This window comes from Tursiops truncatus, chromosome 6, assembly GCF_011762595.2.
Source record: "Tursiops truncatus isolate mTurTru1 chromosome 6, mTurTru1.mat.Y, whole genome shotgun sequence".
Taxonomy (NCBI): domain Eukaryota; kingdom Metazoa; phylum Chordata; class Mammalia; order Artiodactyla; family Delphinidae; genus Tursiops; species Tursiops truncatus.
The window spans coordinates 60,573,405-60,588,888 of NC_047039.1; the positions used below are offsets into that span (position 1 = coordinate 60,573,405).

The following is a 15,484-nucleotide window of genomic DNA, read 5'->3' on the forward strand; positions in this document are numbered from 1 at the left end:
CGGGTCAGAGGGGAGTGGGGCGGAGCCGGTGACCGCCTCTCCGCCTCCCGGCCCGGCTGGGGGCGGACCCCGCACCGGGCCACTCCGCTATTGGCTGGTGCAGGATCAGGGCGGTGCCCGGGGCGCACCGCTATAGGCCTGCACTGGGGCTAGGCGGTGCCTGGGCCACGCTACCATTGGCCTGCGCTGGAGCTGGGCGGTGCCCGGGCCCCGGCAACAGCGCTTGGCTGGAGGAGCGCGGGACGGGGGAGCGGCCTGGGAGCGGAGGCGATGGAGCACGCCTTCCCCACCAGTTTCCGCGGGGTCTTTCCCCGCGTGGGGGCAAGGGGAGGCGGTGGAATGGGTTTGAGTTTCTCCTACATGCCCGGTACTTAGCCACACTACTTACGGCAACCTCTGGGATGTGTATGCTATTAGCTCCCCCGCCTTTTTCTTAATAGAAGAGAAAACAGGATTGGCGCGCTTTACCCTGTTTCAGACACCGTGCTGAGCGCGCAGCCGGCCCTATGCCCTCGCGCCCGCTGTAATCCTGAGAGGTAGTGCCATTCCCGCCCTACACTTGGGGAAAGACTCGAGGAACATTGCAAGGCTGGCAGTGGCAGCATGCACAGGAACCAAAGTCTTCCGACACCAGGCCATTACTTATGAGACACCAAGCTTTGCCCTTTTCACATCAGTGGCTTCCCTTTACAGCCACTGCGCTTTTTGCCAAGTCAGGTCCTCCCATTTTGCATGCCTCAAAATGGATAGTTGTAATAAATTACACACACACACACACAGGTCTTCCCTCTTTCCCATCCTCTTCTAATCTTGCACACCAAAAGCTTCCCAAAGATTGGATTATGTCACTCCTCTGCTCAACAACCTTCAAAGATAACGCAGTTATCTATAAAATGATTACAAACTTGGGAGTCCAATACCATAATACGGTTGGTTTGTAGCGATTCTTGGACAATGTCACCAGATTATGAGTTCCAGAACACATGGGGGAAGAGGGGGTTCTGGAAGGGGTCAGAGCTTGAGTAAGATTAAAGAAGGTGGCTAGCGTTATGTGGGTAAGACTCAGTTATGAGGAACCACTGGAAGGTCTGAACTCCTATAGGGTGACAGGTTATTAGAGGTGTATGTTGAGTTTAACAGAATCAGCCCTGAAGTTCATTGAGGGAGGTGGGTAATCCATGCACATTATTGCCATTTCTTGAGACTTCTTTTAGGAAGTTGACAGTATTGAAAACTCCAGGACCTCTGAGGGCCTCCCTTGAATCCTGCTGTGGAGGATGCCAAAGCAAGGAAAAGAACCATCACACCAGGAGTGTATGTTTTGTATATCATCTCATCTTAATTACTCAACAACCTTAAAAAACAACTAATATCTTCTGTAGCAACCCCTGTCTGTGCCCTGTTCATATCCCTTCAGCTCTTACTATTTTCAGTGCAAACGTGCTTAATTATCCTCCAACAGCACCTAGATCTCTTTGTCTGAGGGTTTTTCCCACCTGTATGGAACTCAGCAGGGCTAAGGTGCTGGGGAATTAATGCCCCGCCCCCCCTCCCCCAGAGTCCTCAACCAATGGCTGATGGGAGTTGATGTATAAATATCCCAGCGCCCTTAAACTTTGAGTGAGATAGCTCTGAGACATAGATTCTACAGCGTTTCCCGAGGGACCTTCAGAGATTTTAATCTTCAGTTGCCTACAGCAGGGGTCCCCAACGCCGGTAGCGGTCCGAGACCCATTACTAACAGGGCCGCACAGCAGGAGGTGAGCGGCAGGCGAGCAAGCAAAGCTTCATCTGCCGCTACGCGCCGCTCGCATTACTGCCTGCACCATCCCGCTCCCACCATCCCCCGTGGAAAAATTGTCTTCCACAAAACCGGTCCCTGGTGCCAAAAATGTTGGTGAGCGCTGGTCTACAGGGGTTACTTGCTTAAGTACCTTTTACTGGCTTCCTTCCCTTCCCCGTATCCTTCCTAGCTCCCTTCTGATATTTCGTGGGATTAATTCTCAAATAAACTACTTTCACTCAAATTATTGCCTCAGGGTCTTCTTCTGGGCACCTCCAATATAAGTTCTGATTTTTTAATATTTGAGAACTGAGGTTCAGAGAGAATAAATGACTTGTTTAAAGTGACATCACTAATAAATGGCAGAACCAGAATAAAAACTTTGTCTGCCTCTCTGTCACTGTCTGTCTGTCTCTGTCATCTCATATCTTTGGAACCCTGAACCTCTAATAAGAAGTCTGGCTACCATGAAGCTGCCATGCCAGAGAGACCACAAAGATTTAGTGCCAGCTGTTCCAGCTGACAGCATCAGCTGCCAGACATGGGAGTGAGGAAGCCTTCAGATGATTCCAGTCCCCAGCCAGCCTCTGACAAGTCTTTGGAGTCACCCTAGCTGACACCATATGGAGCACAGATAAGCTATCCTCACTGAGGCCTGCCCAAATTGAGCTAAATAAATGATTGTTACTATTTTAAGCTATGGGTTCAGGGGTAGTTTGTTACACAGTAATAGATAATGAAACTACATATCCCCGAATCCCCTTCCCTGCATAATTCTGGGTTAGCAAACCACAAGAAACATCTTGCATGAGATTTCAAAGGCAAACTTGAAGTCACAGCCACATTTTTTATGTTTGAAAGGTCACTGCAGGGTACCAGGCTGTCTTGCAGCTCACGTAGCTACCTTGTTGGCAAGGAGCAGCAGCCAGGCCCAAAGCTCCTCCAGCTTCCACCTGATCCTACTTAGCAACTCCGATTCCTGGGCCAGCTGCGTATCTACCTCCATGACAAAGGACACCATCTTCTGCTGGTCACTCCCATCACTGGAGTCAGAGGCTTGGAGTCAGTGAGAGACTGATGCAAGTTCCAGCTCATCCTGCTGACTTTGGGCTCTATCACCAGGCGCAAAGACGACAGCCTCATACAGACTGTGAAACCAGCCCTCACAATAGCATAAGGTCAGATCCCTACAATAAACCTCTAGTGAGTGGTTCTGCTTTTTTTTTTTTTTTTTTTTTTTTTGCGGTACGCGGGCCTCTCACTGTTGTAGCCTCTCCCGTTGTAAAGGACAGGGTCCGGACACGAAGGCTCAGCGGCCATGGCTCACGGGCCCAGCCGCTCCGCGGCATGTGGGATCTTCCCAGATCGGGGAATGAATCCATGTCTCCTGCATCGGCAGGTGGACTCTCAACCACTGCGCCACCAGGGAAGCCCGGTTCTGCTTTTCTGTTTGAACCCTGACTAGTGCACAAGCCATTACTGAAAACCTACTGAAATTAAGGCTCTATGCTAAAGGCTTCACACACATGATCTCATTTGGTCCTCACACCAACTACTTCAAAAGTTGGGTTGTAAGTACATAGGGGTTTATAATACAGTTCTCTCTACTTTTGTTTATTTTCAAAATCATCCATTACAATTTTTTAAATCTGCTTATAGATTTTTCTTTCACACTAAATGATAAATGACATATACCTTGCTTTGTAATCACTTCCACAAATACTTGCACTTTAATAATGATAAAAGTGTGCTTGGCTCAGTAGTGGATTTGGGGGCCAGAGTAGAAACAGATTCTTCCCAGTCCATAAAGAAAGTTACTCAACATCACACTTCTACCCACTCTGCTATCTCATCATCTCCTTTATTCAAATCATAATGGTTCAATGGGCTTTTTCTCACCTCAGCCTGGAACTAATGCTTACACCACTCCAATTTTAGGATGAATGTTTGTGTCCTGTGCTCCTCCTTTGAGCTCCCACAATAACTATTCACAAGTACATTTCTGCATATATATCGTCCTTTTTTAAATTATTTATTTATTTATTTATTTTTGGCTGCGTTGGGTCTTTGTTGCTGCACATGGACTTTCTCTAGTTGCGGCGAGCCAGGGCTACTCTGTTGCATTGTGCAGGCTTCTCATTGTGCTGGCTTCTGTTGTTGCAGAGCACGGGCTCGATGCACAGGCTTCAGTAGTTGTGGCACGCGGGCTTCAATAGCTGTGCCTTGCAGGCTCTAGAGCGCAGGCTCAGTAGTTGTGGCACACGGGCCTAGCTGCTCCGCGGCATGTGGGATCTTCCCAGACCAGGGCTCGAACCCGTGTCACCTGCATTGGCAGGCAGATTCTTAACCACTGTGCCACCAGGGAAGCCCCCATATATATCCCCTTATAACCTCTTGAAACCTGTTTATGTGGCAGCCTACCTAACAATACTTTGTGATCCAGTGAGTGTGAGGACTGTGTCCTATCACTTAAAGCAGAAATCGTCTTATCATTGTATGCCCAGTGCTTAGCACCTAGTAGGTGTTTAATAAGTGTGACTATAATTAATTCTAGTTTAGTAAGTGTGACTATAATTAAAACACACATGGCTAGCCTAAATCAATAAACTCAAACTGTCTAAAACAATGGTTCTCAAACTTTATCATGCAACGAAACTGCCTGGAGGGCTTGTTAAAACACATATTGCTAGGTCTCATCCCCAGAGTTTCTTCAGTACATCTGGGGTAGGGCCTGAGATTTTACATTTCTAACAACTTCCCAGGTGATGTTGATGCTCCTGGCCTAAGGATCACACTTTGAGAAAATTTAAAAAAAAGGGGGGGGGGGTGGAATTCCCTGGTGGTCCAGTGGTTAGGACTCCACACTTACACTGCAGGGGGTACAGGTTCGATTCCCTGGTTGGGAACTAAGATTCCACAAGCCATGCAGCACGGCCAAAAAAAAAAAAAAGACGTACGCTTACATACACAGAATGGGAGTCCCAGAAGGAGAGCAGAGAGAGACAGCGACAGAAAGAATATGTGGGCAAAACTTCCGAAGTTTGATGAAATGCATAAATCTACACATCCAAATAGTTAAAGTCACTACTTTAGAAGTTGAAGTTTTATTAGAAGTGGAGCCTCCAGACGAGAACCCAGTCCTGGCTGACACCTTGATGAGAACTTTGTGAGGCTGTGAAGCACAGAACCCAACTAAATCATGCCTGAACTCCTGACCCACAGGAACTGTGAGATAATTAGTATGCATTCAAGCCACTGAGTTTGTGGTAATTTGTTACACAGCTATGTAAAATTACTACACTGGGGCTTCCCTGGTGGTGCAGTGGTTGAGAATCTGCCTGCTAATGCAGGGGACACGGGTTCAAGCCCTGGTCTGGGAAGATCCCACATGCCGTGGAACAACTAGGCCCGTGAGCCACAACTACTGAGCCTGCGCGTCTGGAGCCTGTGCTCCGCAACAAGAGAGGCCGTGATAGTGAGAGGCCCCTGCACTGCGATGAAGAGTGGCCCCAGCTTGCCACAACTAGAGAAAGCCCTTGCACAGAAATGAAGACCCAACACAGCAAAAATAAATAAATTAATAAACTCCTACCCCCAACATCTTAAAAAAATAAATAAATAAAAGGTGAGCAGGTGGACCTAGAGACCCCCAGGCCCCTGTCCATCTCCAGAGTCCTACAACTTTAAAAAAAAAAAAAATTACTACACTGGTTTTCAAACCCAGGTCTGTCTGGCTTCCAAAGTCTGTGTTCTCTCTCCTACACCTGATTAAACGTCTTGTGAAAGGTGTTAACCGAGGAGTTGATGGAGGTGATAGACTTTCCAAGTTTCAAGAAACACAAGTCATATGGTCCAGCCTCTCTATGACAAACAGATGCCCCTCTCCCAAGGGAACATCAAAGAACAGTGGTCCCAAACCTTTTCAGCACCAGGGACTGGTTTCGTGGAAGACAATTTTTCCACGGACCGGGGGTGGAGGGTGGTTTTGGAATGATTCGAGTGTATTACATTTATTGTACACTTTATTTCTATTATTATTACATTGTAATATATAATGAAATAATTATACAACTCACCATAATGCAAAATCAGTGGGAGCCCTGAGCTTGTTTTCACTTCCCACTTACTGATAGGGTTTTTATATGAGTCTGCAAGCAACTGATTTATTATACTCTCTGTGCAGTCAAACCTCTCTGCTAATGATAATCTATATTTGCAGCCACTCCCCAGCCCTAGCATCACAGCCTCAGCTCCACCTCAGATCATCAGGCATTAGATTCTCCTAAGGAGCACGCAACCTAGATCCCTCGCATGCGCAGTTCACAGGAGGGTTCGCCCTCCTAGGAGAATCTAATGCGGCCGCTGATCTGACAGGAGGCGGAGCTCAGGTGATAATGCGAGTGATGGGGAGTGGCTGTAAATACAGGTGAAGCTGCGCTCGCTCACCCGCCGCTCACCTCCTGCCGTGCGGCCCGGGCTCCTAACAGGCCACAGACCAGACCAGACCAATCCGTGGCCCAGGGGTCGTGGACCCCTGTCTAAGAAGGTTGGGACATAAGACAACAGGTTGGGAACTATAAGACAACACCCTGAGTCCCATTTATATTTAGATGATGACTAGGGACAACCATAACTAACACTTTTAAAGATGCTTATAATTCTCAGAGACACCCTGATTGTGATATTTAACCTCTGTTTTTCTATAATTGTTAAGAGTTAAAACACTGATAAAAGCTGAAAAAGTTTCTGTGCTTGTTTCAGAGCCTTTGGGAGAGGAGCAGGGCGGGGGACCTCAGTCTTGTTTCACAATCATAAACTCTCTTCATTGACTGTGAGAGTGAAAGAGAAGTGGATGATCGGCAGGTGATAAACAATCACAGCAGAATTTTTAAGGCACCAGCTGCCAATCCTTTTTTTGTGTGTTTTTGTTTTTGTTTTCTGGCCACATCACATGGCATGTGGGATCTTAGTTCCCCAACTAGGGATCAAACCCATGCCCCCTGCAGCAGAAGCACGGAGTCTTAACCACTGGACTGCCAGAGAAGTCCCACAAGTTGCCAATCTTGAAGCCATCATATCATAATTATTAAATATTAGGATTTATAACTATGAAACTTCAAATGTTAATTGACGCCTAATACACAAATGTGGCATTGTTACATAAATGATACATTCCTGATTTTCTAGGACTGTCTTAAGTTCCTATATTTTATTCACTATCTCCATCAAATAACACTCATCACTCAACAAATCACATGTTCCAATATTTGATTCAGAACCATCTATAAGACATCTTTCACTGTCTTAAAAATGCTTAACGGGCTTCCCTGGTGGCGCAGTGGTTGAGAGTCCCTCTGCCGATGCAGGGGACATGGGTTCGTGCCCCGGTCTGGGAAAATCCCACATGCCGCGGAGCGGCTGGGCCCGTGAGCCATGGCCGCTGAGCCTGCACGTCCGGAGCCTGTGCTCCGCAACGGGAGAGGCCACAACAGTGAGAGGCCCGTGTACCACAAAAAAAAAAAAGTGCTTAACCATAAAAAGGAGTGTATTGATTCATTAAAAGTTAAAGGGTATCCAAATGTCCATTAACTGATGAATGAATAAACAAAATAGAGTATATCCATAGTGGAATATTATTCAGCCATAAAAAGGAATGAAACACTAATACATGCTACATCATGGATGAACCTTGAAAACATTATGCCAAGTGAAAGAAGCTATACACATACACACACACACATTTTGTATAATTCCATTTAAATTAAGTGTCCAAAACAGGCAAATCTACAGAGACAGAAAGTGCATTAGATGGAGACAAACATGGTCATTAGAAAATCCAGACTCATGTTCTACCAGTTTGGCAAACCCACTATGAATAAGCCACCTCTTTCCCAGCAGCATCAGCAAATGTGGAGTAGAGCATTCACTGGCCCTGCTTGGATCACATACTCATTTCTGAACTGACCACGGTTGTCTGGAGGAGTATGGTGCTCTGATTGGCCAAATCTGAGTCACATTCTCATCTCCTTTGTACAAAAAGTAGTATCAGTGTCTCTCAAACTACAAGAATGGAGCAAGAGAGAGGAGTGGCTCCCCTAAGGAAAATTAAAGTTCTGTTATCACAAGAGGTAACAGATGATAGATAGGCAAAAACAATACATGACAACTTCACCAAACCCACGCAAAGCCCAAGAGTCTCATTACCTAGAATCTCTTCATGACTTTGTGGAGTTAAAACTTCACAATATGTGGATATTTTCCCAATTCAATTCCATAAAAATTTATCTAACACCTACTAGAGTGCCAAGGTTGGCCATGCCAAGAAATGTAAAAGGATACAGGATAAAGGTCTAAGAATGTAGAGATGAGAAAGACTCAGACCCTGTTTCCAGGATATTCACAGCCTAATCTATTGATTCTTGACTTTATTGTACAAAAAATTCACCTGGGGCTCTTATTAAAAATTCATACTCCTGGGCCACAATCTAAGATTTTCTGATTTGTTAGGTGTGGGATTGGCTCTAGAAATACGTCTTTAAAAATTCCCAGGTGCTCATGCTGCACGGGGTCCAGGAACTACTCTTTGAGATTCTCTGATATGATGAAGAAAGACATGCAAAAAGGAAAATACAAGGCATCTGAGAGTAGCTATACGACCAATACGAATGTCTGAGCGGTACAGAGGAAGTAGTGCCCTTGTTTAGCTTATATCACACATTTTGAACAAGACAGGGTTTTCAATAAAGGAAACTATAGGATTATATCCAGCCTACTGTGAACGTTTCTGATAATGACGAGCCTGGGGATATCTGAGAGATGAGAAGCTAAGAGCTGGCTTCATTCATTACTTGTAACAATCCTGTATATTTCCTTTCCTGTAATTCCACTGAGCATTTTTAGTGATATTGCAAATGAGTTTACCCTTCAGAATTTATCCTACCCTTCAGTACTTTCTTAACTGAAAATCTTCATCCTTATATGTTCCTTTCAAATTGTTTCAACATATAATTTCACCTTTGAAACTAATTTACTATTATCTACTACTAGGGTTCCATTTAGATTGGCTCTTCTGATCATAAGTAAGAAGGCACCTTAACCTCGTGAGTAAAAGGTAGGTACCGTCCTTCAATATATTGAAAACCAACTCTGTAGTCTTTTTTATATTAGGAGAGTTTCTGAGACTATAGTTTTATCACTTTAGGATGTTACAGACCTGTAAAATTAAAAGGAAAAAGGAGACCAATTGTGGTGGTTTTAAAATGTCCACAAATTCTCTGATACTCCCTTCAAGAGGTAGATCCTAATTAACCTTCCTTTTAGTGTGATTGGACTCAGTGACTCACTGACTCACTTCTAATGAGTAAAATATGGTAGAAGTGACAGTTTGACTTCTAAGACTAGGTCATAAAAGGCACTGCAGCCTTCTGCCTGTTCTTTCTCTTGGATTGCCCGCTGTGAGTGAAGCTAGTTGCCATGCCATTAGGTCACTCCAGCAACCCTGTAGACAGACCATGTGACAAGGAACTGAGGCCTCCAGTCAACAACCATGTGAGTGAACCATCCTGAAAGAGGAACATCCAGGCTCAGTCAACCCTTCAGATGACTGCAGCCCCAGCCAATATCTTGACTACTGCCTTGTAACAGATACTGACCCAGAATCACCCAGCTACACGGCTCTCAGATTCCTAACACTCAGAAACCATAAGAGATAATAAAGTTTGAACCTGCAAAGTTTTGGAATAATTTGTTATGCAGTAATAGGTAGCTAATACACTGACAAAAAAAGATGCCACCCTTTTATTTTAAAGTAAAGGACATTAAAAAAAAAACTACCATCTATTATAACCATCATTTTATAAAATACATGATTAAAATCTTTTAACGTTTTAATGTGTACAATTTTAACATACCAGAGAAAGAACCCTCATGTACTTATCTACCTAATTCAACAATTATTAATTCACAACCAATCTTATTTCATCTAGACCCACATCTATCCATCCATATCCATCTTAAATTATTTCTAAGGAAATTCCAGACAACATAACGTTTCATCTGTAAATATTTCTAAAAGATCCGTATCTCTGAAAGATAAATACCCCCTTTTAAACATAACCAGAGCTTCCCTGGTGGCACAGTGGTTAAGAATCTGCCTGCCAAAGCAGGGGACATGGGTTTGGGCCCTGGTCCGGGAAGATCCCACATGCCATGGAGCAACTAAGCCCGTGTGCCACAACTACTGAACCTGTGCTCTAGAGCCCGTGAACCACAACTATGGAAGCCCGCGTGCGTAGAGCCCATGCTCCGCAACAAGAGAAGCCATTGCAATGAGAAGCCCACACATTGCAACAAAGAGTAGCCCCCGTTCGCCACAACTAGAGAAAGCCTGCACACAGCAACAAAGACCCAACACAGGCAAAAATAAAATAAATAAATAAATCTACTTAAAAAAACCATAAACAAATACCTTTACAACACCTAAAAGGATAATTTCTTAATATTGTCAAATATCCAGTCACTATTCAAAGGTTTTAAAATTTGTTTAGTTTGTTTGAATCAGTATTAATTGCTTGGTTTCATAGGTCTCTTAATTTAATGGCTCCTCATTTCTCTCTCTCTCTCTCTCTCTCTCTCTCTCTCTCTCTCTCTCTCTCCCCTCTTCCTTGCAATTTCTTTGCTGAAGGAACTATTTTGATTGTCTTTCATGTAGAGTTTCCCAGAGTCTGGATTTTGTCGATTGCATCCCTAAGATGTCAGTTGACATGTTCCTCTGTTCACAGTATATATAATTATATATAAATTGATTTTTTGATCTCAAGTGGGTTTCCTCAGGCTCAGTTTTCTCACTATTGACATTTTGGGCCAAATATTTCTTCATTGTGGGTGGCTGTCTTATGTGGTGTAGAATGTTTAGCAGCAATCCTGGCCTCTAACCACTGGACACCAATAGCACTCCCTCTCCCAATTGTGACAACCAAAAACAACCTCCAGATGTTGCTAAATATCTCCTAGGAGTAACTGATATTGGACGACTCAGAAGATTCAAGTTCAAATTTGGAGGGGGCTACGAAACAGGAGGCATACTTTACAGGTAGGATGTGCACTTCTGTCATAAGGCGTGTAACGTCTAGATGTCTCTTCTTTTTGCCTGCTGGCAGCCATTGATGAGCACTGCCTACTTCCATTAATTCATTAGAGGTTGCAAAATGCTAATATTCAAATTCAATTATTTATTTTTCATTTATTATCTCAAATATTTCCATAAAGAGAAACTTGCTCTCATCCACTATTTGGTTACCTGAGGTGCAGTTCATAGAGGAAAGGTAAGATGTGTGTTTGTTCCTTTTCATTTATCTACCAATTTTCAAAATAATGAGCTCTTCAGAGGAGTCCACTGGGGATTTGGGGGTGTGTGAGCTCATTAAGTTAAACATATTTGATGTGTTTCAATCCATTGCAGTTAATATTCTTAATAATGTTCAAATTATCCCCTCTCTCCAAGATGTGACTCTTGAACTTGGTTGCTGAGGATTTTTGCATTATTCAAGTGTATCCTGATAACTTCCTTGCTTTCTTGGATGAGATGATGTTCCAGCCTCAACTTGTATATTTTCTGTCTCTAATCTGGAATCAACCATTTCCCCAAGAAACTCTGACTTCTTTTAGTGGGAATCAGAGGCCATAATCTGGGCACTCTTTGCTACTTTGTCCTTGTTTCTAGGCTTTTTCAGTAGGCAAAGCAGAGAAACACCTTTTCTTTTTTAAGATAAAATATACTGTGAATTCATAGTGGCACTTACCATTCAAATTCAGGATTCAAGGTATTTAAGTTAACTTCATTGTTCTTACATTTGTATCTCTTTGCTCCCACTGCAAAAAAAACTTGGTTCCCAAGGACCCCAACATAATTACTCATTTGCTTTATCCCACAAAACACTAAACTAGTCTCAGAACAACAATACTAACACCAACAATACAGTTACAGAAAAGAGTTTACAATATTTTTTTGTCCCCAGAGTATACTCCAGGAGGGATGTATAGTTAAAAAAATGTTTCCTACTTTTTTCCTGATTTATAAAATACTATACATTATCAAAAAAACGGGAAAACATGAAAAAATATACATAAGTAGAGATTAAATCGTATGTGACAGGTACTCATACAATAAAATCTTTCCACATTCAAGAGACAACAGCATACCTATTAATGGTCATGTTTTATGTAACAAAATTATGGCACAAAATTATTTGTGTCCTTAAACACAGGATTCATAATTTTCAAGTTTTAACTCTCTCCTTTCTGCTAGAATTAAATAATTTATTGTAATTCCTTAATTAATAAACCCGATGACTACTTCATGGCTGACTAAACTGTCAAAGAAGTTTCCCAGTTTGGCTGTTTTCAATGGCCCATAAGAAATACTTATAGTCATTTCAAACTCAACATATCTAAAAACTGAACTCTTCCAGTCAAATCTGAGGTTTTTTTCCAGTCATGGAAAAAAACTTCTTTTTTTTTCCTTTTTTTTAAAAAAATTAATTAATTTTTGGCTGCGTTGGGTCTTCATTGCTGCACGTGGGCTTTCTCTAGTTGCGGTGAACAGGGGCTACTCTTCGTTGCTGTGCACGGGCTTCTCATTGCGATAGCTTCTCTTGTTGCGGAGCATGGGCTCTAGGTGCACAGGCTTCAGTAGTTGTGGCACGTGGGCTCAGTAGTTGTGGCTCGCGGGCTCTAGAGTGCAGGCTCAGTAGTTGTGGTGCACGGGCTTAGTTGCTCCTCAGCGTGTGGGATCTTCCCAGACTAGAGTTTGAACCCCTGTCCCCTGCATTGGCAGGCAGATTCTTAACCACTGTGCCACCAGGGAAGTCCCATCCTTTTTCTTTTTAAGAGATGAAGTAATGTTATTTTTCTGGTTCACCAGACTTACAGCATCAATGCCTTTCTCTTTTCTTCCCTACATATTCACAAAGATAGAAATTCTCCCTTTATCTCATCGCAAGAAGAAAAAGATTTCCTTTATTCTTTTCTTCTTTTTTAAATTGTATCTTTATTAGAAGATGGGTGTTAGCCAAACCTATTTTAGTTATAATTTCACAACATATGTAAATAAAACTATCATGCTGTACACCTTAAACTTGTACAGTGATGTGTGTCAATTATTTCTCAATAAAACTGGGGGAAAAAAGAACTCTCCTTTAAATTGTCTAGAACTCTATCTTGACACCACACTAGGCCTCATCAACGGGAAAATGTTAGTAAGAGGATTCAAGTTAATGTCCATCCAGCTGCCTCCATTATTCCCCCAACACGTCCTTATGTTTTATCGGTCCTTTTTCTGAACTGTGTGATAGTTCCTCATTGTTTATTGACTAAAATCTAAACTATTTGACCTAATGTCATTCATTTTAAAACTATTCACTCTGTGCCAGGCATTGTGCTAGGCAGAAAGGATACAAGGATGCATTTAACAGACAAGATTCCCTGCCCCCTGGTGCTGCATCTAGTGGGGGAGACAGACAATAAACTGCATGACAAGATAAGCATGCAACTTGTGACGGATGCTCTGAAGGAAATGACCAGGGTGCCCAAGAATCACAGGGAGGGTCTACTGATTGGGGGCAGGGGGTTGCTGAAAGAGGAAGTGGGGAGACCAACAAAGAGGCTCCTCCCATGGTCTGGGCAGCAGATGACAATGGTTTGGATTATTGTGGTGGCAGTGGAGAGAGAGGGAAGTGGTCATAGTAGAGATTAAGAAGTAGAAATGATAGGATTGCTAACAGATTTGATATGAAAGGGAAGGTCTGAATCAAAGATCATGTCTAGCTCTCTGGTTTAAACAATTTGGCAGATGGAAGTACCAGTTCTGAGATGAGGAATATGAAAGAAGAGTGGATTGGGGGATTAAAATAAGGAGTTCCATGTTGCAGCGACTCAACCATCTAAGAAGATGGAGGAACCAGCCCTAGGATCACAATAGTAACAGCCACCGGGCAACAAGCTCCTGTGACCCCATCCCTTAAACCCAGCTCTCCCAGACAGAACCCAATCCTCTGGGCAGCCAGTGGCTGATCCTTATTCCAGCTGGGGACCCAGCCCAGGGCAGCTTTGACAGAGTGGTGAGCTTCTCTTCTACAGCCTCCAGGGCAGGAAGGTGCTTCCCCTGCAGCACCTGCTCCTAACCCTCCCCTGGCTTAAGGGAAGATTTCTCCAAAAGCTCCCACATGCAGCAGGGCCACCCTCTCTAGACTGCTGCGCAACAGAAGGGGAGCTCCTCCCTCCCAACCTTCCAAGGGTAGGATCCCTTCCAGGAGGAAGCATTGCTCTCCACAATTCCCTGTTGATCAGGAGGAAGGTTAGCTTCCTCTCTCTGATCTGGAGGATGTGCTCTCCCTGCTATGAGCAGAGAGCGCCAACGTCAGCCCCTCACGGGTCCACGGCCGTCCTGAGGCTGAGTCCTGGCATCGCTGGCCAGTGTGGATGGGGCCTCCGGCTGGCTGGCCTCCTGCCCTCCTCCAGGCAGCCCTCCCTGGACAACATGAGCCAGATCTGCCTCCCTTGATGCATCACTTGTTGTGTTGTGTGGCCCCTGGAACCTGCCCCCAGCTGCTTACTCTCAACTCAGCCACCAGGGCAAGGCCCTGGACTTCCTGGAGAGAAAGGTTACTGGTAGTGCTGTTGCGTTTACCACTCAGGCTGCCCAGAATCTGTAAAACATGTTCCCTGACACCCAGGGCTCACTCTGGCCAGAGACCATCGGTGCTGTCCACAGCTGGGGCAGACGTGGCTCTCCTGCTTCCAGGGGACAGCTCCCTTGGGCCCAGACATGCCCTTCCTCCCGGTTTGGAGGAGGGGACACTGGACAAAGACAAGAACATCTGCCACCTGACACTCTCCTTCTTGGTGGTCTCCAACCTCCCGGCCACTGGCCCCATCCAAAGGTGGCTGTGGGCCTACCCCTCATCATGAGGACAACCAAACCCACGTGGGGGACCTGGGAGGATGCTCCCGCCTGCTGCTGTGACCAGGAGCCGGCCAGGAAGTCCCAACTTGCTTAGCTCCCCACCTAATGAGTTTTGAGTTTGACAGTTCAAGGAGTAAAAAAAAAGAGAAAGGGAAACTGTATCTTCTCTCATTCCTTTTAAGCACTTCCATCTAGTTTATGCTGGGTCACTCAGAACTTGAAAGTTCTTCCCACCGTGTCGAAACTACTGTGATGCCTTTAAATTGTGCCTTCCCAATAAGACTGAGACTGCGCTGAGGGCAGGAGTTTTGCTTCTCTGTCTTTGCGTCTATCACTGTGTCTACTGCTCCCCCCAGCTTTGCAGAGCGCTGGGAAGCCCCTCCCCAGCCATCCTCCCCGCGGAGGGCCTCGTGCAGAAGCCCCTACCCCGCCCCCCTCCCTGCCGAGGGCTTCCGGTGGAAAGCTCCGTGCTGGGAGGAAAACAGCTCAGCCTCTAGCTCTGGCCCTGCCTGATAGTCTTCCCAGGGCCCCACACCAGCCCTATCACTTCTGTGCACGTGGATGCCCCTGGGGGTCGAGAGGGGAGGCTGGAAAGGAGAGCAAGAGTGGGCTATGGGGCCCCTGGCTTCTAGACTGTGAGGCTCACTTCCAACACCTCGGGAGAATCAAGTATTCAGCCCAGGAGGAAGACTCAGGCTTTCAGACGTTGCATTGCAAGGGAAACGACTTTGAAAGGTTAG

At 44.8% G+C, this 15,484-nt stretch overlaps 2 protein-coding genes across 4 annotated transcripts in view; one reads left to right on the forward strand and one right to left on the reverse strand.

Annotated features, from left to right (window-relative positions):
- LOC101334791 (tyrosine-protein kinase JAK2) overlaps positions 1-15,484 on the reverse strand; it is a 376,440-nt gene that overhangs the window by 347,448 nt on the left and 13,508 nt on the right. The window lies entirely within an intron of this gene.
- Positions 15,367-15,484, forward strand: part of AK3 (adenylate kinase 3) — a 41,369-nt gene continuing 41,251 nt past the window's right edge. Inside the window, exon 1 of the mRNA XM_019934792.3 lies at positions 15,367-15,479. The gene's annotated coding sequence lies outside the window, so the exon portion shown is untranslated. The remainder of the gene's footprint in view (positions 15,480-15,484) is intronic.